Source organism: Chlorocebus sabaeus, chromosome 17, assembly GCF_047675955.1.
Source record: "Chlorocebus sabaeus isolate Y175 chromosome 17, mChlSab1.0.hap1, whole genome shotgun sequence".
Lineage (NCBI taxonomy): Eukaryota > Metazoa > Chordata > Mammalia > Primates > Cercopithecidae > Chlorocebus > Chlorocebus sabaeus.
Window position 1 is genome coordinate 67,338,171 of NC_132920.1, and position 25,361 is coordinate 67,363,531.

Sequence of the window (25,361 nt, forward strand, 5' to 3'; positions counted from 1 at the left end):
CCTTTCAAAAATAGATGCTATGAAAAGCAACTATCCAGAGGCAAATAATCATAATTACGACAATAATAATAACCCTTAACTCATAACTTATGCAAGTATTTATTCAAAATACACCCTATATCTAAATGTAAGGAATGCAAATAAACATCTTATTAAGAAAAAAAATACACTCGCTCCCTAGGATTTAGCTATTCGGAAGGAACATCGCTCTCATCCTTGTAACAATAATACAACAGATAATCTGCAAATGTACAACTTTTCTGAAAACCCTAAGAAATCTGTGGTCACAGGATGACCAATTAAACTGAAATGTAGGAAAATACTAGAACCTCCAAGCAAAACTTTCTTACTGGGGCCTACACTGCTGGAGATCAGTAAGAATTCACCTAAAATTTTTAGTGAATTGCTAATGGCCAATTATAATGGGCTAGTGAACCAGTCGAGGCCATAGACACAAAGTAATTGACATCCGCCCACAGTCTTATCTCCACAGTTGTCATTGCAAGCTTCTAAAAGAGACTGACAAAAGTGCTGAGCATGCATCCTTCATAATAGATGTCTGGGAAAAGAATGGCTGTTTTATGCAGGAATACATGCTGGGCACAGAATACAGCAGGTGTGGGGGCAGGCTCATTGACAATGCACCAATCTGAAGTCCCATGCTGAATAATTCTGAATGAGATTCAATGTTAGGTAGATATTACATCTACCTAACACTGAGCCTTAATCACAATAGCAAAGAATACTCTACTTCTTTCTACCAGGCTAACATCAAATAAAAAGTAATATGTGCATAGAAATTGGGCAAGAATATCAAGACAAATCTGAGCTGCATCGCAATATGGAAAATCTAAAACTGAAGGTGAAACATATATTGATACAAAACCTCTGGTAAAATAGTACAAATACTAAACATAAGGGAATTCTACAGGAGTATGAAGCCAGTTTGAACTGAGAAAAACCATACAAACATATCCAAAACCCAGTTTAATTTCTAGATATATTGATATAAACTCTCATATTAAGGGCCTTTTAAGAATTTAAAAAAGTGTTTATTTTTAAGCAGTAAAACCTACTTAACTCATTCCCTATTTTTATACACAAGATGTATAGCTTTCAGCAAAATGGCACAAATTTTTTTCTAAAAAACAATACAATCAATACATTCTGAAGATGCACAGTAATCAAATGAATTAGACTTTACTATAACACAGGTGTTAGGCATATCAGATGTAGCTCTTTTGCTCTGATTGACATATTAAATCTTCTAGTGGAAAAAGTGGCCAATGAACTTGTGGGTAATTTAGATAGGGAGATGGAAAGAATCAAACAGAAATGCTAGAAATAATTTTTAAAAACGCATAGAACAAGACCAAAAATGTCTTTGAGAGACTCATTTATAAATCTGAAAGAATCAAGAAAGGATCAGTGGGCTTGAATATAAAACAAACCATGCAACTGAAACTCAAAAAAGAAAAAATATTACCAAAAAGAAAAAAATAATACCCTAGAATAGAGCATCCAAGAGCTATAGGAAATTTCATGATTCAATATAAATGCAATAGCAAATCCAAAAGTTGAAAGAGAGATATAATGGGGCAGACAAATTATTTGAATAAATAATGGCTATGAACTTTACAAAATTAATGACAGACACAAACCACAGATCCAATAAACTTAGATAACAAGAGAGAAGATAAATACATTTGTGCACGCACACATACACAAACACACATACACATAAGCATGCTGTTTTAAGATGAAGAGAACAAAAAAAGATGAACAAAACTCTTGAATGCAGGGAGAGAGAATAAACAGAGGTAAGAATGGAAGCAGACTTATATGGGCCAGAAGATAATGAATTTATAAATAAAACACAGAAAGACATTTTTTTAAAGTCAACCTTCAATTTTAATAACAACAAAAATACCTTCGAAAATGCAAAAGGAATAAGGGTTTATCTCATAAAAACCTTCCAGTATCAATACACTATGTGGTAGACGGAAAAATCTCCTCACCCCTAACCAAAGGTGTCTATGTCCTAATCCCCGGAACCTGTGAAAGTTATCTTATATGGCAAAGATTTTGCATATATGATTCACTTAAGGATCCTGCACCAGAAAGATTATCCTGAATTATGTGGATGAACTCTAAATGTGATCACAATTATCCTTATAAGAGGGAAAGAAACAGAAAGAAATATGAGGGAGGAGAAAGGAAAGTGACCATGAATGCAGAGATTGGATTCATGTTGCTACAAACCAAAGAATGCCAGTAACCATCAGAGAATGAGAGTGCAGAAAGAGATTCTTCTCTAGAGCCATATTTGGATGGAATAAAGCCCTATGAATATTTTGATGGCAGGCTAGTGTTGCTGATTTCAGATTGTAGGCCTCCAGAACATTTAGTAAATAAACTATTGTGTTAAGCCAACTAATTTGTGTTATATTGTTACAGTAAACATAGAAAAAGTAATAAGACACTATAGAACACATTTAAGAAACTTCTTTAGGTAGTAAAACTGACACAAAAAAGAAACATGAATCTGCACAAATAAATGAAACCCATTCAGATGTCATTTGTGAAAATGAGCATCAAATTATATTTCTCATTTTAATGACTCTAAAATAGAATTGGCTGCAAACACTGGAGAAACTATGTTAAAAATAGAAAAAAGCGTATTAATATTAAGCCAGGCATTAAGATTTACAAAGCCATAAATTAATTATGAAAAAGACTGACAACACAGAAAAAAATAATAAAAACATTAAACATTGAGAAAACTGCCACCAGAATGGTACCAATAGCTGTTATCCAATCTTAATTATACTTGTATTGAGTATAAATGAGCTAAACACTAACTAAAGGACATATTTTCACATTAAAATTAGAGTAAGAGTTATATTCTATCTACATGAAACTCATTTTTAAATATAAAGACAGAAACAGGTTAAAAAAAACTGTGAAAAAATTGGACAGAAAACACTAATCTTTTACTCTACAGAAATATCAGAAAAATCAGAACTTAGGAAATGGAATATTATGAGGAATACAGTGATATGTTCGATGATTATAGAGTCAATTTTTCACGAAGACCTAACATCATGCCTAAGAATAAATACAGCTAAAATGAGAACTTCAAAATATGTGAATCAAAAACTCACAGAATTTAAATAAAAATAGTCAAATCAAAATTTTAGTTGAAGACCTGCATACTCTTTCCTTGGTAACAGTTAAAACAAGTAGACAGAAAACCAGTAAAGGAATAGAATAGGTAGCCAACAAGCATATGGAAAAAATGCTCATTATCACTAGTAATTAGAGAAATGTGAATCACAACTACAATGAGATACCATGTCACACCAATCAGAATGGCTATTATTTAAAAGTAAAAAAAAAAATAAAAATAAAGTAACGAATTCTGGCTCGGTTGCAGAGAAAAAAGAGCACTTACACACTGTTGGTGGGAGTGTAAATTAGTTCATCTTGGAAAGCAGTCTGGCGATTCCTCAAAGAACTAAACGCAGAACTACCATTAGACTCAACAATCCCAATACTGGGTATATCTAAACAAATGTAAATCATTCTACCATAATGACACGTGCAGACATGTTCACTGAAGCTCTCTTCATAATAGTAAAGATGTGGGATCAACCTATTAATAAATGCCCATCAATGGCGGACTAGATAAAGAAAATAGGGTCATATGCATCATGAAATACTATGCAGCAATAAAAAGGAATGAGATCATGTCTCTTACAGGAAAATGGAAAGAGCTGGAAGCCATTATCCTTAGCAAACTAACACATAAACAGAAAATCAAATGCCGCATGTTCTCACTTATAAGTAGGAACTAAATGGTGAGAACACATGGACATACAGAGGGGAACAACTGACACTGTGGCCTACTTGATGGTAGATTAGGAGGAGAAAGAGGATAGGAAAAGGAAAAGGTAACTTTTAGGTACTATTCTTAGTGGGGGATGAAATAATCTGTACATCAAACAACCGTGAGATTAGTTTTTCTATATAACGAAACTGTGCATGAACCCGTGAACAAAATCAAAGTTAACAAAAAAAAAAATAGCAAAGGTAAACAACAGTGCCAACCAACTTGACCTAAACAGTAACACTGCAGGCAATAATAACAAAATAGTTATTATTATTTTTTAATTTGCATTGAAAATTCTCCAAAACTGACCACATTTGGGATATTATAAAGTCTAATACATACAATAGTTGAAATTCTGAAAAATATGATCTTATACTATACTGGAATAAAATTAACAATCATTAACAGAAAGATAACTAAACTAGACATCTACCTAAATATTTTGAAAATAAACAGCACATTTTTCTTTAATACATGGGTCAACAGGAAACATTTAATGGAAAATAAGAAAATCTTTTGAAATGAATAAAAATGGAAACTCAACCTAATAAATATGTAGGATGTAGCTTGAACAATGTTTACTAATAAAATTATAATATTAAATGCTTGTATTAGAAAGGAAGAAAACTTTCAAAGTAAGATTCCACATTCAGACACAAGATACAGAAAAGCATAAACCGGAAACAAACAAAAGAAGAGAAGTCAATAAAATTAAAAACAGAAAAAAGCAAAGCGGTAGAAAGAAAGAATCCATAAAATCAAAAGTCATTACTTTAAAATATAAAACAGAAAAGTATTGAATAAGATTGATCAGGAATATAAAAGAAAATTCATGAATAATACCAGAAATAAAAAAGGGAGCACTTCTGCAAACCCTATTGATATTAAGAGCAAAATCAAGGAATATCAAGAATAACTCTATATGAATAAATAAGACAACTTAGATGCAATGGATAAATGTGTTTAAATGAACTGCCTAAGTTCACTGAAGAAGATACAGAAAACCTGAATAATACTATCTACTAAAGAAATTTAATTTCTAGTTAAAAACCTTGCATCAAATAACCTCCATATCCCGATGTCTCCACTTGTGAATTCTACCAAACTTCAAAGAAGAAATAATACCAAGTCTAAAAAAAAAACTAAGACTATTGAGAGGGTAAGCAGCATTACCTGAAAAACAAATAGAGAAATTACAGAAGTGAAAACTATAGACCAATATTGCTTATAATATATAGGCAAAAATTCTCAACAAAATGCCCGCAAACAGATCCCATAATACATGGAAAAAATAATATAGTGTGACAAAGTAGAGTTTTTCCTTGGAATACTAGGCTGATTCAAGAATCAGAATTCGATCCATGTAAATAACCATCCAACAGACTGAAGAAGAAAACATGATTACAAAAATAAATGATTCAGAAAAAGCCTTTGATAAAATTTAACATCCATTTGTGATACAGATTACTAATAACCCAAGAATGGAAGAGACCTTCCTCAAGCTTATAAAAATTATCTTCAAAACATGCCTTAAAAAATGTCACATACTTGCTTAGGAATTTTATACTTTCTTTCTAGAAAAGTGCCCAAACTGTTAAAACATAAGAAAAACATTTGTATCATTTTGCATTTCTACCAGCAATGTATGAGAGTTTCAAGATACATTCCTTGTAGCATCATGATGATTCTAAAAATGTTTTAGATTTGGACTTCAGGTTTTTGGATTAGGAAAGCTCTACCTGTATCGTATATGTCAAAGGACTCAGTAAAGATTTATTTTAATTGAATTGTAATTGAATTTTATATTGTTATATCTAAAGATATAATATAAAATCTTGACTAGATAATTTTCAATGTTAAAATATAAGAAGAGTAAACAAAAAGTTATTTCCTGATTGGATTAAATTGTTGAGAAATATCTTATACAAAAGCATGTTAAAAGTTACACTAGAAAGTATGTGATATATTTTTGACTAAAAAAAAAGTGAGAGGATTTAGGTATCATTTGGCTCCACTCGCTTGCATTCTATAGTAAAATTATTGTTTGATTGCAATAGTTAATATTCATTATAGATAAAATAGTTTATCACCCTTTACTATTTAGTAAATATATTTACCAAGAACCGAGTTTTCTATTTTGGATCAAAATACCTACCAGGTTGATTTTCTTATGACGGAAATATAACAGCAAGAATAATAACTTTAACACAAATTAATTTAATCATTTCAAAATCAGTGCTGAGTCAACCAAAAATAATTAGAGCCTAGTCACGTATGTTCTTGTAGTAAATATTATCAGTTTTACACTTGTGACCCTTCTTCCACCTGACATTCACAGATATATAATGATCAAAAGAGTTAGCCATTTATCTCTTCATAAATGTTGCATATTTTACTTGGCTAAACATTACAGTTTATTAATTTTGTCAGAAATCCAGTTACCTTTTTCTTTACTTCCAGCATTGTTTAGAACAAAAGCTCCCTGGTCATGTGTGATAATCTTCTGATTTCTTTTAACCTTGTCAAGATTTATTGTACAACCACCTCCTATAGCTAAATAACATCATCATTAATTTATAACATTTACACTTGTCTTCTCTGAATGCATGTGTACTTATGTACGTGAATATGTACATTTATGAATAAACACAAATATACATTTTCCTGTGCCTCTTTTGCTAAGTGAATACAGATAATTATCTCCTCCCCAGTCTTCTCAAACCTGAAATTCTAAATGCATGTTTCTAATACTTCATAACTCAATTATTTACAAATCTACTGGCTGAGAAATCAGCATACTCTAATACAAAGGCTGCAAATCACAAAAGCATTCAAATAAAATATTCAATATAAAAAACATGTATTTTCAACATATTTTAGATACCTTGAAAGAAGGTAGAGTATAAATAAAAATGATGAAGTCCTCACTCTTTTTTAATTTACCATCTGTAATCAAGAAGATAATATGAATAAAAAAAGAATGAAACAATTAAGAATAAAATATTCTATAAACTAAATCTTGCAAAATTAAACACTGTTTTTAAATTTGTTCTAGAAATGATTCTGTGTTTGGTGAAGAAATTATTGGACAAATAATATTAATTTATGTAGGCTGTTTAAATAACACATTTATTAATTCAAGTATTAAAAAGATGAGCATGCAATTGAACATATTCCAATAATACCATCAGCAAGCAATTTCTTTTTTCTTTTTTTTAATAAGTAGATAGTCAAATAAGGCAGTAAATAATTATCCAAATAATTCAGCTACAACATAATCTCAAAACATTATGTTAGGACTTGAGAAGTATCATTGACTATTCTTCTATTAATTAAAATGAATCCAGAATAATAATGTTTAATTACTTGCAAGGCTCACTTGATTTTTAATTTTTGAAAATACAATAATGAGAGCATTATCTAGGTATCCATACTAAATGTCTGTTCCATTTAAAATGCAGTTATTCCATTTTGTTAATTATTTTCAACTTCTTTTCATGCTGTTTCTATGTGTCTATTTGGGCATATATTGCTTTAGATTAAATATAGCCTGACATTACATTTTCCAAATCATGTCTTTGTCATACTTGTAAGAAAATAGAAATGTAAAGAAATAATGGTAACTTAATCTAGATAGCTGTTTACAAGGTACTTGTAAATCAAAATATTAACCACAAAAGATTTTGGGTTTGTGGAATACAAAATTACATATTGAATAGCTAAAATTATTCACCATTTTTTTTTCTTTCAGGAATATGTGAGCCTCTGGTGAAGTTGACTATTAGGATATCTCTGTAAAGGATCTACTTAAATAAATTTTGTATCGACTGTTTAAGAAATCAGCTGAAAATATTTCTTAGGACATTAATTGGCTTTAATTTGCAAATGATTAAATAACCTGGAAGTTATTTAATGAAATAAGTTATTTAGTGATCCCAAAAGTTCTCTTTAACTTTGCTCTGATTTTAAAAGCACTTTTTATGTATTTGTATTGAATAATGTCTGTTGCCATTAGGAACAACAATCAATTTAACAGTAGTCTGTATCTTCAAATGCTCCGAAAGTCAGGAAAGTTATTTAGACACTTTTACAAGGAGAAGGAGAAGTGTGGCCTGACAATCAGATATAGATACATTCACTCATTTATTCAAAACACAACTGGTGCTTGTCGTAGATGCTCAAGATATAGCAGTGAACATTGTCTTTGCATTTATTGAGCTTCTATAATTTTTGGAGAGACAAACTTCATAAGCAAAAAACACATACGTAACATATAGCAATAATCTCTGGCAAAAACAAACATAATGAGGAGAGATGTGATTGGGAAGGCCCTCTCTGAGTGGTGTCATAAGGCAAATACCTAAATTAAATGAGGGAATGAACCGTGAAATAATCTGGAGTACCAAGATCTTCCATGGAGAAACAAGTTTGGTACTTTATAGTATCAGCATATATATCAATTATACATGTCAAATATATATTTACTGTGAATGGATTTTTTAAAATGTACCCTCCACAGACCATTTTCCAAAACATATTTAAAAATCCCATAACAAAAATATCTGTATAGTTTTCAGTATTTTAAATATTGACTTTAAATTACAATAAAAATAAAAATTCCTCTATCTATCTATCTATCTATCTATCTATCTATCTATCTATCTATTATCTATCCATGTGCCTGTCAGCCATCATCTGCCAAAGTTAGGCATGTTTTCCAATATATGTTTGGTTACAGAGCATTATTAAGCTCATCTTTGGTAATTTAGTTGCTTAAAGTTCCAGGAGATAGAATAAATAAAATTTAACTTATTTAGCATAAGTTATAGTAATGTTAACAAATATGCTGATTTGTACCTAAAACATAATGCTTGCAAAATAAAATCATTAAACAATATGTCATATTTAATGGTTTGTGACAGATCTGATAACACAGGGAAAACAAAGTTTGTGTGACGGCTCAGTTAGAATGAAGTAAATTGATTTGTGTGCATAACATAATGGTGAGTATGCACAGTTTATAGTTTTTATGAGAATTATACTGGCCTATGTGGTATTGGTTTCCAGTGAAATGAAAATGGGCTTGATGTTTAATTGTAATGAATTCATCTATTGTGATATTTTCCTTTCTTTAAAATATGCAAATGCAAAGCTCAATAATTTGTCAGGTATATCTTTATTAAAGAAATTCCAAGTGAAAAAAATTAAAAATTGTTCTTTTAGTTTTACCTTTTTCTCTAAGAAATATACAGTATCAATAAGGGAATGAAGCTGATATGTATCTGGTATGTATTTGATTTTTCTTCCTCTGTCATTCAAGGTTATGCTAAGGATGAAATTTACTCCTGGCCATTGGAAATAATAGAAAAAAATGCAAAAAAAAAAAGAAAGAAAAGGTCACACCAAATTTTTTTATCTCATGTTCTTCTTACAGAGGATCTTTTATGTAAATGTCTTTTTATTCCTGGAAAGTGTGTGAAGGGTGCACAGTTTATGGAGAAAATATTTTGAAGGGTTAAAATAACTACTCTTTCAATAGAAAAAGGCTGTTATCTCCTGAAGAGTTTGTGGGAGAAATAAGAGCGTGGTGTTTTCTTTCCTTTCTTGATACAGCTGCACATTCACCACTGCCATGGAATAAGGCTAGGTGGGAGAGAATAATCAAATGTATTATTTCTCCTTCTCTGTACTCATTTCCAAAAGGGCTGTGGCAGAGGATGGAATTGTTTATTCTGATTACTTTCATTTAGTTCTTTTTCTGAGCTAATACAATTCATTTAAACCAATATGATACATTTACATAAACTAATAAATCACATATGTTATCTACAGAAAGAAGATTTCTGAAATATATGAAATTGGAAGTTTCATAATGAAACACTTGATTATTTTCAAAAATTATAAATACTGTTTGTATATCTAAAGCCCCTACAATTTTTTAGCCAGCTCATATTTATACAGATTGAACACTTACTTTATCTTACATTAGTAAAAGAATTCAAGAGATATTGCTTTCTCTGTCGACAATTCTGTCTCAAAGGCAACTAGCTTGAAGACAGGTTAAAGAAAAATTAGTCATATGGCCATAGATTTTATAACCACTAATCCAGAAAATATTTATTGATGATGTTGATAATAGAAGCTATGCTCAATCTGTGAACCTAAAGAATCTATTATAAGTAACACTAATTTTGCACTGAAAAATAATATGGGCAGACATAATTCCAAGTGCATTTTACTGCAATGATTGTTCCACTGTATCTTCACAACAGCCTTCTGGCACTGGTAAATTTTTATAGATAGATAGAGAAGAACTCATAGAATGGTTTTTGTAGATAAGTAGGAAAATAGTCACAGAGGGGTAAAACAACTTGTCTAATGCTATGAGCTATGAGTGCCAGACCTACAATTTTCGGTGCATTATGCATGAAGAAAAAACAATAAGATACTTCCAATACTAAGACTAAAAAGAAGGTTTTTAATACATGTTTCTTCTCTTCAGTCTTTCTGATGCAATGGTCTTAAAATAATAGAGGTTTCCTGAAAATGATATTATTATGCATAATCTCTTTTTTATGTTTCTCATTTAATTATGCTTAACCTAAAATAAAAACACAGAATTTATAAGTTTGGTTCTCATGTTTATTGGACATTTTGAGATGTATGTGTGGCTGAGTGTGGGACCCATATTACTAAGGAGACAAATGGTCCGCATGTGTATTTACATACACAAATACTATTTTTAATTAAGACATACAAAATTTATGTATATGTATTTATATACACATATACATAGATATGAAATACATCCACATATACAAAATTTTGTGTATGTATATACACATAAACATATATACAGATTTCTTCAACTGCTTCCATTGAGAGTCTCCTATAAAATATAAGAACAGCAACATATCTGTTCATTCATATGTGTATATAGATAGAGGTACAGAAATCTTAATGTCCTTGGTCTTTGATAAAACCTCTAAAGAATGACAATATATTTCTTTGGATAATGTATGACAGGCGGGATTTATGACAGTTGGATTTTCCTATTCTCAGTCTCCCACATCAAAATTCTAAGACTCAGACAAAAAAGTGTCTTATGTTGCAAAATTTTACTCTCCTCCTCAAGCACGTGCACACACACATGCACACACACACACACACACAGAGAGAGAGAGAGAGAGAGAGAGAGGAACTTAACATACTTAGTTTAAAAGAGAAATAACTATGGCTTTGTTATGCTTGAAGTAAGCTTATTACCTATGCCTTCATAGCTAAACATGGCTACAACTAATGTTGGCAAGATTGCTTGCACTCAATGGCATGTAGAGGGTAATAGCAAACTCTGGAGTCAAGTGAGTCTAGTTATGAATCCCAGCTTCCTATTAGCTAGAGTTACTTATCCTCTCCGAATATGTTTTTTCATTTTTTTTTTCATGAGAACATTGAGTTATTTTGAGGCTTAAAATGCGAAGAAGGTTGCCTGGCACATACTGAGGGCTCAGTAAATGTTAGTGATTATTACTTTTATTGAGACTACAAACAACCTTGCTAATGTCTTTGTAGATCCTTAACAGCTAAAGAGAAATACAGTTAACAATCAGGTGGTTCTGAGGATCAAATGAGACAGATACACATAAAATATTTCACTCAGGATTTCGTACATTTATGAATCCTTTTTCTCTACCTTGCCTTTAACCTCCAGCTAAGGCAGAATACAGAATAGTGGTTTACTATGTCCAAATTTTGGAGAACAATAAACATATTATTTTAATTGCAATCATTTCACAGTTGGTATAATCACTGATGTCAGAAAATAATGGAAAAAAAATTCCTATTCTGATTTTACATATTGCCTGGATTCAACAAGGGATCATTAAACGATTTTCATGGGTCATTTTATAGTGCAAAGAGAGGCATCAAAGTATTTTAACTCTTTTTAAACCAAAGTTAGGCTGGCATGATTTTCATTCTTGTTTACTGCAGTTTCAAATATCTATTCTATACCGCAGTAGCAGTTAGATGTGAATTCATTTGTACTGCCATTGGTGTCTTATGTAAATCAGCCCTTACTACTGTGGAATTAGAAATTCTGTCCTCTTGAGCTTAATTCTTTATCCTGCAAACACTTCTGATTTCAAAACCTGGCAAATTCTCTGAGGAGAAAACTGTTCCTTGTGCTTGTGGCAGGACTCCTTCATCTGGTAGCACTTCGTCTTCTACGTGTTGAGACTGCAATATATTCCCTTCTGATTTCCTGTCCAGCCCACAGTCTCCTGAAGCTCCATAAATGTCAGTGCTGCCTTGTAGTAAAAATCAGCTGTGTGTTGAGAATCTTCTAGCTTTCAACCTGCGACACAAGCTCTGTCTGGTCACACAAACTCGGCTGGTTTCTTTTTCCCCAGTTAAGTGCCTCTGCATCAACCATACCTGATCTTCAGCCCATGCTCAGAGCAGACAAATACTACAGGGAGCGAATAGCCTGTAATCATGGATCAACTAGGAAGGACCCTTTACAGAAATTATTTCTAGTCTCAATCACTTCTAGTTTCCTGCTGTCCTTAACAATATTATTTTTGGTTTATTTTCTCTTCCTAGTTTTTGAAGGAAGAGTAGTAACCTACTCTGTACCACTACATTCTACTCTGAATTAGAAGCATTTTATCAATTAAAAAAGTTTGTAACATATTAAAATTAAAGGATTATTTACTTTTATAATTGTTTTTCTGAGGAAAAATTTCTACCATATTAATGTTTCACAAGTTTAAATTAAGGTTCCAAGAGGAGTCAAGATTTGTGATTTTGATCTTATTTAGAATATTTTTTCTTTTGAATTAAATTAGTTGATAATGTACTAGAAACATGATAACCTGAGTTTTCTCAAATGAAAGCTAAATACTATAGATAACAATCATACTTAAAAGTATAATTATTTTAAATAAAATCCAAATAGACTCTTTTTAAGTTTATTATTAAAGTTAAAAAATTAAAAGTCCTTTCAACATCTGTACTTTTAATATGTGGGCAGAATAGTGTTTTACTATATTCAAATTACTTTTAATATGTGGACTTGAAATTAAAGGTATAACAAAACAACTTTAAAGAACAATTAATTATGACAATTTGATAAAAGTGGCCAGCATTGAAAAAATACTGCTGTATTCTACATTTTATAATTCAGGTCTGAGAAAGCATAAGTCTTATTAACCTTCTAAATTCACATTTATTATTCCTTTATTCTATTCATGTTCAAATTTTAAGAACAGAGTAAGCTCTGTTCATTTATTTTGTATACAACAATATAGTGTTAAACTACACTTGCAATCCTTCAACCATATTTTCTTCATTGTCATACCTACAGGAAGAACAAAACACACAATAGTATCTTAGACTTAAAGGGTCATATAGTTTCAGGTCTGTTTCTTCCACTTCTTTCTTTGCATATGAAGATATAAGTAAGTTTTATAGACTTACACAAACTCCTTATCCCTTGTGGAATAAGTTAAATCCTGCTCATGAATTCTAATGTTCTACCTTATTTTCCCTTTGATTCAAGAAAAAATAAATATGATTTACAAGTGGAAAAAAATGTGCTTAATGAAAACTTCAAAATTTATACTCTTTCTGACACAAGATAGTGTTCTATCCTATTGGCAGAAAATAAGTTGGATACAATATCAAAGAATCAGAAAGACTAGTAAAATCTCTCTAACAGCACGAATAGTAAGAACCTTAAGATTGTTAAGCTAAAATTGTATCCTTAGTGTTTTCAGCTAGATGGCTGCTAGATGGCTGCTTCTAGCAAAGGTAGATTCCACCAAGAATGCCATGGTATAACATTCTTGTAATAAAATTAAATTTTAAAGTATTTTTTAAAATATAAAACTAACTTATGCTTTCTATAGTAAACTATTGCAATTTTACCAGCTATAAGTTTTTGCTAAAGTTCCTTTAATATCTATATATCTATATATCTATATATAGATATATTAGATTTTAAATAAAATCTAATATATATATTAGATATATAGAGATATATAGAGAGATATATTTGGTGGTTGTAAATTATTGAGATAAGGTTGAAGAAAAGACATTTTGTTAAGTACATCAAACAAAAAGTAATGACTGATCACCTTAAATCAATCAAATAAAAATCAAATTTCCTTTATAACAATTATTTTTAACTAAAAGTCATATATCTCAAAATCACTCTTTACCAAATATTATTCAATTTAGTTTTCTTTCACCTTTCTTACTCTTCTTCTTTGTACAGGCATAACTCATTTTATTGTTCTCTGCGTAATTGTGCTGTTCAAATAATGTGTTTTTTACAAATTGAAGGTTTCTGGCAATACTGCATCCAACAAGTCTATCAACAACATTTCTTCCAAAAGCATTTGATCACTTAGGGTCTCTGTGTCACATTTTGGTAATTTTGATAATAATTACAACTTTTTCATTATTATATTTGTTATCGTGATTTTAACTGTTTTGTTATCCCACAAAGGGTGCCCATAAACATGGTGATCTTAATGAATAAATGTCATTTGTGTCCTGACTGATTTACTGCCTGGCCATCCCTGTATTTGACTACCTCTCTTTAGGTCTCCTTATTCCCTGAGACACAACAATATTAAAATTAGGTCAATTAATAACCCTATAAATGCTTCTAAGTGTTCAAATAAAAAGAAGACTTAAAATAAAAGAAACCCCATCTCTACTAAAAATACAAAAATTAGCCAAGTGTGGTGGCAGGTATCTGTAATCCCAGCTACTCAAGAGGCTGAGGCAGGAGAATCGCTTGAACTTGAGAGGTGGAGGTTGCAGTGAGCCAAGATCACACCACTGCACTCCAGCCTGGGACAGAATGAAACTCTGTCTCAAAAAAAATAAATAAATAAAAAAGAGAAAAAAAAAGAAATGAAAAGTAGAAGAGGTTAGTTTATGGGAGGTTCAAAGAAAGAGCCATCTCCATAACATAATAGCGCAAGGTGAAGCAGCACGTGCTCATGTGGAAGCTGCAGCACATGTTGATCAAGTAGGGTAAAGGGAATTGAAAGGATGTGGGTAGAACTCTGGCTGCATCTACTATAACTTTAATATTATTATCAGAGTGTGTGTATGTATGTGAGTGTGCAAAAAAGACCATCAGTACCTTTGGTCTTGATATGGAGAGGGTTTAGGAAAGAGAGCAGATAATCTCAACATGATCAAATAAGGTATTAGCAGAATATATAGTTAAGAACACCGATGAAACACTCAGATAAATGTTAATACTTTTTAGCAATAAACCATTTTCTAACAAAAGTATGTACTTTTTTAAACAAAAAAATGCTATTGCACATTTAATAGACTACATTATGGTGTTGCCATACTTTTATATGCACCAAGAAACCAAAAAATTGTGTGATTTGTTTTATTGCAATATCTGCTTTATTGCAGTAATTGAAACTGAATCTACAATATCTGCAAGGTATGCCTGTAATTTGTGGAAGATCTATCAGGCAACTATGGAGATTACATTTGGCAGATTGTTGCAAAAAGCAACCTTGGGTCCTGAGGACTCTAACTTGTATTACTTACCTCTGGGCTTATTATGTGAGATAACTGATTATCTTAATTAAATCTTAATTTGAACTGATACAGAATAACAGACCCTGAAGTGTTGATGTAACCAGTAGAGGAAGCAGGGCAACGAAGAGCCCTCCACTTAAAGCTGGATAAAATCTGTTATGCACTGTCAACTATTATAGTAGTTTAGTAGTTTCTTCTCACACTGCTATAAGGACGTACCTGATACCGGGCAATTTATAAAGGAAAGAGGTTTAATTGACTCACAGTTCTATATGACTGCGGAGGTCTCACAGTCATAGCTGAAGGTGAATGATGAGCAAAGTCATGTCTTACATGGTGGCAGGCAAGAGAACTGTGTAGCGGAACTCCCCTTCACAAAACCATCAGATCTAGGGAGACTTATTCACAATCACAAGAACAGCATGGCAAAGAATCAACCCCTATGATTCAGTTACCTCCTAACTGAGTACCGCCCATGACAAATAGGAATTATGGAAGCTACAGTTCAAGATGAGATTTGGGTAGGAATACAGTCAAACCATATCATTCTGCCTCTGGCCCCTTTCAAATCTCATGTCATCACATTTTAAAACCAATCATGGCTTCCCAACAACCTCCCAGACTTTTAACTCATTTCAGCATTAACTCAAATATCCACAGTCCAAAGTTTCATCTGAAACAAGGGAAGTACTTTCCATCTAAGATCCTGTAAAATCAAAAGCAAATTCATTACTTCCCAGATACAACAGAGGTATAGGCATTGGGTAAATACACCCGTTCCGAATGGGAGAAATTGGCCAAAACAAAGGGGTTACAGGCACCATGCAAATCTGAAATCCAATAGAGCAGTCATTAAATCGTAAAGTCCCAAAATGATCTCTTTTGACTCCATGTCTCATATTCAGGTCACACTGATGCAAGAGGTGGGCTCCCATGGCCTTGGGCAGCTCCTCCCCCATGGCTTTGTGGGGTACAGCTCCCCTCTCGGCTGCTTTCATGTGTTGGCATTGAACGTCTGCACTTTTCCAGGTGCCCGGTCCAAGATGTTGGTGAATCTACCATTCTGGATTCTGGAGGAAGGTGGCTTTCTTCTTACAGCTCCACTAGGCAGTGTCACAATGATGACTCTCTGTAGGGTCTCCAACCCAACATTTTCCTTCTGCACTCTCCTAGCAGAGGTTCTCCATGAGGGCTTGACCCCTGTAGCACACCACTGCCTGGACATCCAGGTAGTGGAAATGTAACCAGAGGTTCTTAAACCTCAATTCTTGACTTCTGTGCACCCAGGCCCAACACCATGTGTAAGCTGCCAAGGCTTGGGGCTTGTACCCTTTGACACAATGTCCTGAGTTCTACATTGGCCTCATTTAGCCATGGCTAGGACAAAGAGCACCAAGTCCCAAGACTGCACAAAGCATCAAGGCCATGAAACCATTTTTTCCTCCTAGGCCTCCTGGCTTATGATGTGTGGGGCTGCTGTGAAAATCTCTTACATGCCCTGGAGACATTTTCTCCATTGTCTTGGTGGTTAACATTTGACTCCTTGTTACTTATGCAAATTTCTGCAGCAGGCTTAAATTTCTTCTCAGAAAATGGACATTTTTTTTCTATTGCATTGTTGGGTCACAAATTTTCCAAACTTTTATTCTCTGCTTCCCCTTTAAACATAAATTCCAATTCCAAACCATATCTTTCTAAATCCATAAAACTGAATGCTTTTAGCTGTACTCAATTCACCTCTTGAACACTTTGTCTTTTGGAATTTCTTCCTCCAGATGCCCTAAATCATCTCTCTCAAGTTAAAAGTTCACAGATCTCTAGGGAAGGTACTAAATCCCATGAGTCTCTTTGCTAACACATAGCAAGAGTCATCTTTGGTCCAGTTGTCAACAAGTTCCTCATCTCCATCTGAGACCACCTCAACCTGGACTTTATTGTGCATATCACTATCAGCATTTTGGTTAAAGACATGCAACAAGTCTCTAGAAAGTCCCACACTTTCCCACATCACCTTCTTCTGACCCTTCCAAACTGTTCCAACCTCTGCCTGTTATCCTGTTCCAAAGTTATTTCCACGTTTTGGGGTATCGTTACCACAGCACCCCATTCCACCCATACCAATTTACCATATTACTCTTTTCTCATGCTGCTCATGAAGACATACCCAAAACTTGGTAATTTATAAAGGAAAGAGGTTTAATTGACTCACAATTTCACATGACTGGGGAGGCTCACAATCCTGGCTGAAGACAAATGAGGAACAAAGTCACATCTTACATGGTGGTAGGCAAGACAGCTTGTGTTGGGGAACTCCCCTTTATAAAACCATCAGGCCTAGTGAGACTTATTCACTCTCATGGGAACAGCATGGGAAAGATATGCCCCTGTGATTCGATTACCTTCCACTGCTGGGTCCTTCCCCTAAAAGATGGGAATTATGGGAGCTACAATTCAAGATGCGATTTCAGTGGGGACACAGCCAAACCATATGAATTATACATTTAAATTGTCATGTAACTTGGGACCCACAATGTATACTCACAAATGTTTTAATATAAAGTGAAATAGTAGGAAAAATTAAGAATATTAACTTGTATAGGCTTTTGGGAAAGTCATACAAGGAAGGAGGGATATGAGTTAAAATTCACTAGTGGTTGATCTAAAAATAGAAAAAAGTATATCTGGCTTTGAATAATTAGCATTCTCTGAAAACAGTCGTCAATAAACAGACATAGCTGCTGTCTGTTGGGGTGATAGCACAGCAGGGCCAGTGTGCACAGAGATAGTAAAGGGATTTGAGAGGATGTGGGTAGAACCTGGTAAAATCTACATAATCTTTATTTTTAGAAGATTATGTGAATGTGTGTATGTGTATGTGTGTGTGCATACAAAAAGACCATAAATACTTCCTTTCTCGGATATGAAAAGGGTTTATGAAAGACATCAGATCATTCTGACATGATCAAATAAGGCATTAAAATCAGAGATGAAAAAAACATTCTGGATGCACCTGGAAATGATCTCAAAGATGTTCAACGATTATTTGCTGAATAAACTCATGAATGAAGAATAATTAGGCACTTACTTTATCATCCCAGTCAGCTTTAACTCTACTGGAGGCAGGAATACTGCATCCCTCATGGGTGTCATCTGTTGCAATGCGCTTTCTGCTGTTAGAATGCTTTGCACATAGTTACAAAATATGCTAAAGTTCTTTTTATCTAAGCTCTTACTATGATCTTCAAATTCCTGTTACAGTTATTTTTTGTTGCTATAATAATGTCTGAAACTAAACAAGTTATCAAGGAAAAATAATGTATTCCTTACAGTTACTGAGGCTGGGAATTTCAAGATTGATAAGGCACATTCAGTGAGAGCCTTCCTGCTTGTCGGGGTCTTTCTGTGGTTTCCTGAGGCAGTGCGGGATATCACAAGGCATGGGGCTGAGTGTGCTAATGTGCTAGTTCAGCTCTCTCACATTCTTCTTATTAAACCATCAGTTTCCTTCCCATGGTAACCTATTCATTCATGAACCCTTCATCCATTCATTCATGAATGGATTAATTCATTCAAGAAGGCAGAGCCTTAGTGATCCAAACACTTCTTAAAGGTCCTCCTCACAATACTGCCACGAGAGATTCAATTTTAACAGGCGTTTTGGAGGGGATATTCAAACCAAGGTATCCTCCTAGATCTTTTTGCCTTAATTGTGATTCAGAAATCTGTAATTATTGAAGTCCCTAAAGACGAAAGGGGAGAACAGAATCAATTATAATCAGTGAAATAGCCTCTTCTGAGCCTGTTTCCATGGACATTCTCTTACTTTTCTATACTCAACTGAGTGCAAAGTGATATGTTGGTGCCACAGGAAGAAGGGAGATAATTACAAATAAACTACTGTTACCGCCTTCATGCTTTACATAAATTGTATTGTTTTTATCTTGTCACAATAAACAGGGGTAAATAAACATAGATGACTTTAGCAGTTCTGCACGCAACAAACTTAATGCAGTTTAAAGTTAGGCAGGTAATGTTTTTATAGAAGTTTGATTTATTACATAGAAAATGTATCTTTGCTTTTGTAGAAGCTGCAGCTACCATCAGTTAAACAATGCATGTGATTAAGACTAGTTCTGTTTTCTAAAATTATAACAATTTGAAGAATTGGAAATCAATCTACTAAGGAAATGAAAATGATAAATGAATAAATGAGTAATCTGAGTGATAAAAAATAGCATTATATTTTCACCACAAGACATTTACATAAAGATGTTCATTAAACTATGAACCCAAAATAGAACATTAAATAGAATGATAAATTAAATTTACATATTAAAGTAAGAAGTAATTTTTGTTTATAAATAACACTGTAACTTTGTATTCAATATAATAGGATTACAAAATTCTACTTTTAAGTATAAATCTTTGACAGCTTTTGGTTAAAATTTGATATTTCTCCCAATATTTCTACTAAAATTAGTCAGATCTAGACTATAGGCTGGGCATGATGGCTTATGTCTATAATCCCAGGGCTTTGAGAGGTCAAGGTGGGAAGATCGCTTGAGCTCAGGAGTTAGAAGCAGCAGTGAGCTATGATCATTATGATCACTTCAGTCTTGGAGTCAGACTGAGACCTTGTCTCTTAAAATAAATAAATAAATAAATAAATACATGAGTTTCCTAAACAAACAAAAATTGATTGCCATTGATTTTATTAGACAGCATATTAGAATATAATATATGACCATAATAAAATGCACCCACAATATTATGAGAACAAAAGGGATCATATCTCATAGAGCATCTTGGAACTACACATGGCTTGACTCTGGCTTCATCTCCTGGATCTGGCTACAAACATTTACTAAGGTTTGAAACATCTGTACTTTTTAATTTTGGTTTCCTTTACTCAGTATTTTCCAAGATCAACTTTTTTAGCTGGTTCTGTCCATTTCTGGCTGTTTCTAACTACTACTCTGACCCCTACAACCTAGTGTTTCAGAACCTCATCCTGAAGCAACCGGACTCTGATAAGCCAGTGAAGTTGCTCCTAAGGAACTCTCCATAGTTTGGAATGGCACCTGGAACACAAATCCTACATTCTTTATTCCTTGGTATGTTCTTTAGGTGACCTACTGAATGCTCTGGGAGCAAATAAATCACTCCAATGGACTCTCAAGTAATAATCATGAAAAGAAAATGGTTAAAGATTCTTTGAAGAACCCAAAGGAAGCCTTCCTCTGAGGATACAGAAATGCTTTCATAACTAATTCCTACCTCATGCTTCTTTACTTGGAACTACTCTGAAGGGGTGTAAAATATCAAAATAATGATGCAACCTATATGTGTTATTCTAAATTATAGCAATACTGAACTATAAAATAAATGTTAGGAAAATAAATAAAATTGTAAGCATTCCTGAGAATACTTTGTATTTATACATATAAAGTGTTCATACGTATCTAGAATGTATTTTAATCATTTCTTGGGTATCCCTTTCACTGGTACTCTATGTTTGTGCTTCATCTACTTCTTGTATAGTCAAATATGGTTTTCACACTTTCCTGAAGTCTTATTTAACACTAACAAACTTCCTTAGGTTAAGGATGAGGGCTCACAATTTCTACAGGTGATACATTTTGATTTCTTTTTTCTTTTCTTTTTTTTTTAATTTTTTTTTGAGATGGAGTCTCGCTCTGTCGCTCAGGCTGGAATGCAGTGGTGTGATCTCTGCTCACTGCAAGTTCCGCCTCCCGGGTTCAAGCCATTCTCCTGCCTCAGCCTGCCAACAGGTGCCCGCCACCACGCCCAACTAAGTTTTTTGTATTTTTAGGAGAGACGGGGTTTCACCGTGTTAACCAGGATGGTCTCGATCTCCTGACCTAATGATCTGCCTGCCTTGGCCTCCCAAAGTGCTGGGATTACAGGCGTGAACCACCAAGCCCGGCACATATTTTGATTTCTAATGTAAGATATCTAAACTCAGATATCTAGGGAATTAAATGTATCCTTCAAACACCAAAGTAAGTGCACAAACCTAATGTGCAATTCTCAGTCAAATATGTTACTCATATTCTTTGTGACTGTGAAGAAATGGCATTTACCTGTAAGAAAATTCACTAGAGTAGCTCCATTATAGTGTTTGGTAATTCCAATAAATTACACTTTAATCATAACCTGTTACACAATGCCATTTATAACCTAGCAAATTTCCATCCTTACTTTTTCCCATTATACCTGGCTCAGTCTCTTCCGGTGATAATCACACGTAATGTTGTACCATTTCAAAAGCGTGCTTTGGAAACTCAGGCCACCACGCCATTATTGTTTCCACTTTTTAAATGTTTGTTTATTTATTTATTATTTATTTATTTATTTTGAGGCAGGGTCTCACTCTGTCACCCAGGCTGGGATGCAGTGACAGGATTATGGCTTACTGCAGTCTCGCTCTCCCAGGCTCAAGCACTCCTCCTGCCTCAGACTCCTGAGCAGTTGGGACTATAGGCATGCACCACCACTTCCAGCTAATTGTTTTTGCTTTTGTAGAGATAAAGTCTCATCATGTTTTGCTAGACTGATCTGGAACGCCGGGGCTCAAGCAATCCTCTCACCTTGACCTCCCAATGCTGGGATTACAGACATAAACCACTGCACCTGGCCTATTGTTCCCACTCCTAAGAGTCATCTACCTTCTGCTTACCTAAAGAACTTTGGGTCATTTTTCAAAAAGAAGAAGCACTCTACTCTTTCTCTGAATTTGTCTAATTTCCAGGAAAATCACTTGCTCCCCCATATTTATTTACACTCATCTATATTTTAATACATATTACTATGTGTTATGTATTCTTCTCTCATTGACAGTGAAGTCCAGGAGGGCAAAGATTTTGCTTTACGAATTTGCATAGCCTTAAAATGAATCACAAGGCCCAACACATCATTAAATATCAAATAGGCTTTATCCACTTCTCAAGAAAGGTTCTCAAGAAACTGTCGTTTCCGTTTTTGAAATTATTGCTTGCATTATTGCTTCCACCAACTGAAACAGCATTTAAGCACAAGATTGACATTCAGAGGATCTAAAAGTAGATTACCTGAATTTGAAAACCATTTCCAAATGTACTATCTATGCCATTCTTGAAAGTTACTTATGATGTCTCTGTCACCATTTCACACCTTTTAAATTGAAATAATTAGTAATACTTACCTAAATAAAATTTAAGTAACTGCTTGACAACTTAATTACAGATCTCAACACAATGTTTTGCAAAAATGTAAACTATCAATTGATATTAATTATTTTAGTATTATTTTTCATAGTAGTAGCAATGTGTTTATCCTGGCAAGTTGTATTATATTATTTTAAACAACCTGTTAAATTCACTTTTTTTTGGTCCAGTAAAATTGCTTGAGAAAAATTTAGTGTTAAAAACATTTAAATTACATATCAATGTAAACCCTAGTTTCAGCAGAAGAACTAACATCAAATTAAAGTGTGAGGTGTAATTTTAATGATGATTATAACATGCTCTTTGTTAGAAAACATAATCCTTATTTCATTTATCCTAAATTTGCTGGTGTTTTATAATAGAAAATGTATATCCTCTTTAAAAGAATAGATTTTATTTTATATTCTTCTATGCTTTCTGTGGTGGGCTCTCCGTGTAATGCAATGAATTTACAATTTTTTTTTTAAATAAAAATCATAGCCTCTAGGTCTTATTTTAACTCATTTCCCTTGGCATTTCATATTTGGTGTAATATTATGAGGACTGTTCACACTATAATTTTACACTGTTTATTAAAATGAAAATAGCCCTCAAGAGATAAGCCAAGTGAAGTGGAATTTTAAAAGTGATTTTTGTTGCATTAAGAGAAACTAGAGTCAAAATTATATTCGTAATCATGTTAAGAAATAACAGGCCCATTTATATGCATAATATAAACATTAAACAGTAAAATTTGTTAAAAATAAAATCCAGATTTGCAAATTTTTAAAAAATAAAATCCAGATTTGCATGACCTTTAATTTCTACCTATAATTAATAGGTAAAAGTAGATACTTTCAGACAAACAAAAACTAAACCATTACTCTCCAGCAAACCTGAACAAAAAAACGTATACTAACAGATAATCCCTTTCATGCAGAAGGAAAATAATGCCAGATGAAATTACCTTAAAACAGGAATAAAAAGGCGAATTCAAGTGCATATTGAATATATATCTTATTGATACTGTTTTATGTGAGACATAAAATGTATGTAGATATAAAATATATGAAAGCTCCACCACAAAATGTGGAAAATGATAAACATCTAAAGTGTTGTAAAGCCATTATTTGATCTAGGAAGTAATAATGTACTAATTCATAGTAGACTCTAATAAGTCAAGTATGTATGTTATAACCTATAGAATTTGTACTAAGAAACTTATAAAAGAATGTACAATTAGTGAGATAAAGCTAGGAAAATTACAATAACTTGAATAAGTAGAATTATTAAAATGAAAAGAAAAGAAAGCAACAGCTTGGTCAAAAAAAAATCGATTAACAGAAAGAATTGGCATAGCTTTCTAGAAATATCAAATATAACACTGAATGCTCATGGAGTCAATAATCCAATGATAAGATTCCAATCACCAAACTGGATTTTAAAAGAAAATAAATTATATGTTGTGTGGCAGACAGACATTTCTCAACTTCCTGGCCCCCTGGTCTTCAAGACTTTGCGTTATTACACACTTTTCCTGGCTACCCTGAGTGTGGTCAGGACTTTAAAATGTTAGATTATTACAAAGTTTATGGATATAGCACCCTCATTATGTTCAGTTTTAATACAGAAATCCCCTCATTTTAGCACACTCATTCTAAAGATTCTTCTTACTGACTTCATGAAGTAAGCCACGATACAAAGCCAATGTAGCAAGAAACTGTGGACAGCTTCAGGGAACTGCAGGTGGCCTCAAGGAGCTGAGTAGCCTGCAGGTGACAACCAGGAAGAATTTGGGAACGTCAGACCTTTAATTGCAAAATATAAATTCTTACCACACACAAAGAAGCTTAGAAGTAGATTTTTTCCCAGTTGGATCTCCAGTTAAGAACACAGCAGAGCCACAATTTTGACTGCAGCCTAGTGGCACCCAAGCAGAGAAATTAGCTGAGCCACATCCATACTTATGACCCACAGAAAGTGTGATGTAATAAATATAGGTTGTTTTTAGATGCTAAAACATTTAATTTGTGATCATTTGTTTGGCATTAATAGAAAATTAATGCATATTACTTGGAAAAATGTTCACGTACTTTTAAGTCTTTAATCCATCATCAGTTAATTTTTTTATAAGGTGTAAGGAATGGATTCAATTTTAGCTTTCCACATATGGCTAGCCAGTTTTCCCACCACCATTTAGTAAATAGGGAATCCTTTCCTCATTGCTAGTTTTTGTCAGGTTTGTCAAAGATCAGATGGTTGTAGATGTGCGGTGTATTTCTGAGGCCTCTGCTCTGTTCCATTGATCTATATATCTGCTTTGGTCCCCGTATCATGCTGTTTTGATTAGTGTAGCCTAGGCAATAGCATTCAGGACATAGGTCTATGTGAAGACTTCCTGACTAAAACACCAAAAGCAATGGCAAGCAAAGCCAAAATTGACAAATAGGATCTAATTAAACTAAAGAGCTTCTGGACAGCAAAATAAACTATCAGTCAAGTGAACAAGCAACCTACAGAAGGGGAGAAAATGTTTGCAATCTGTCCATCTGACAAAGGGATAATATCCAGAATCTACAATTAACTTAAACAAATTTACAAGAAAAAAAAAACAACCGCATTGAAAAGTGGGCAAAGGATATGAACAGACACTTTTAAAAATAAGACATTTATGCAGCCAACAA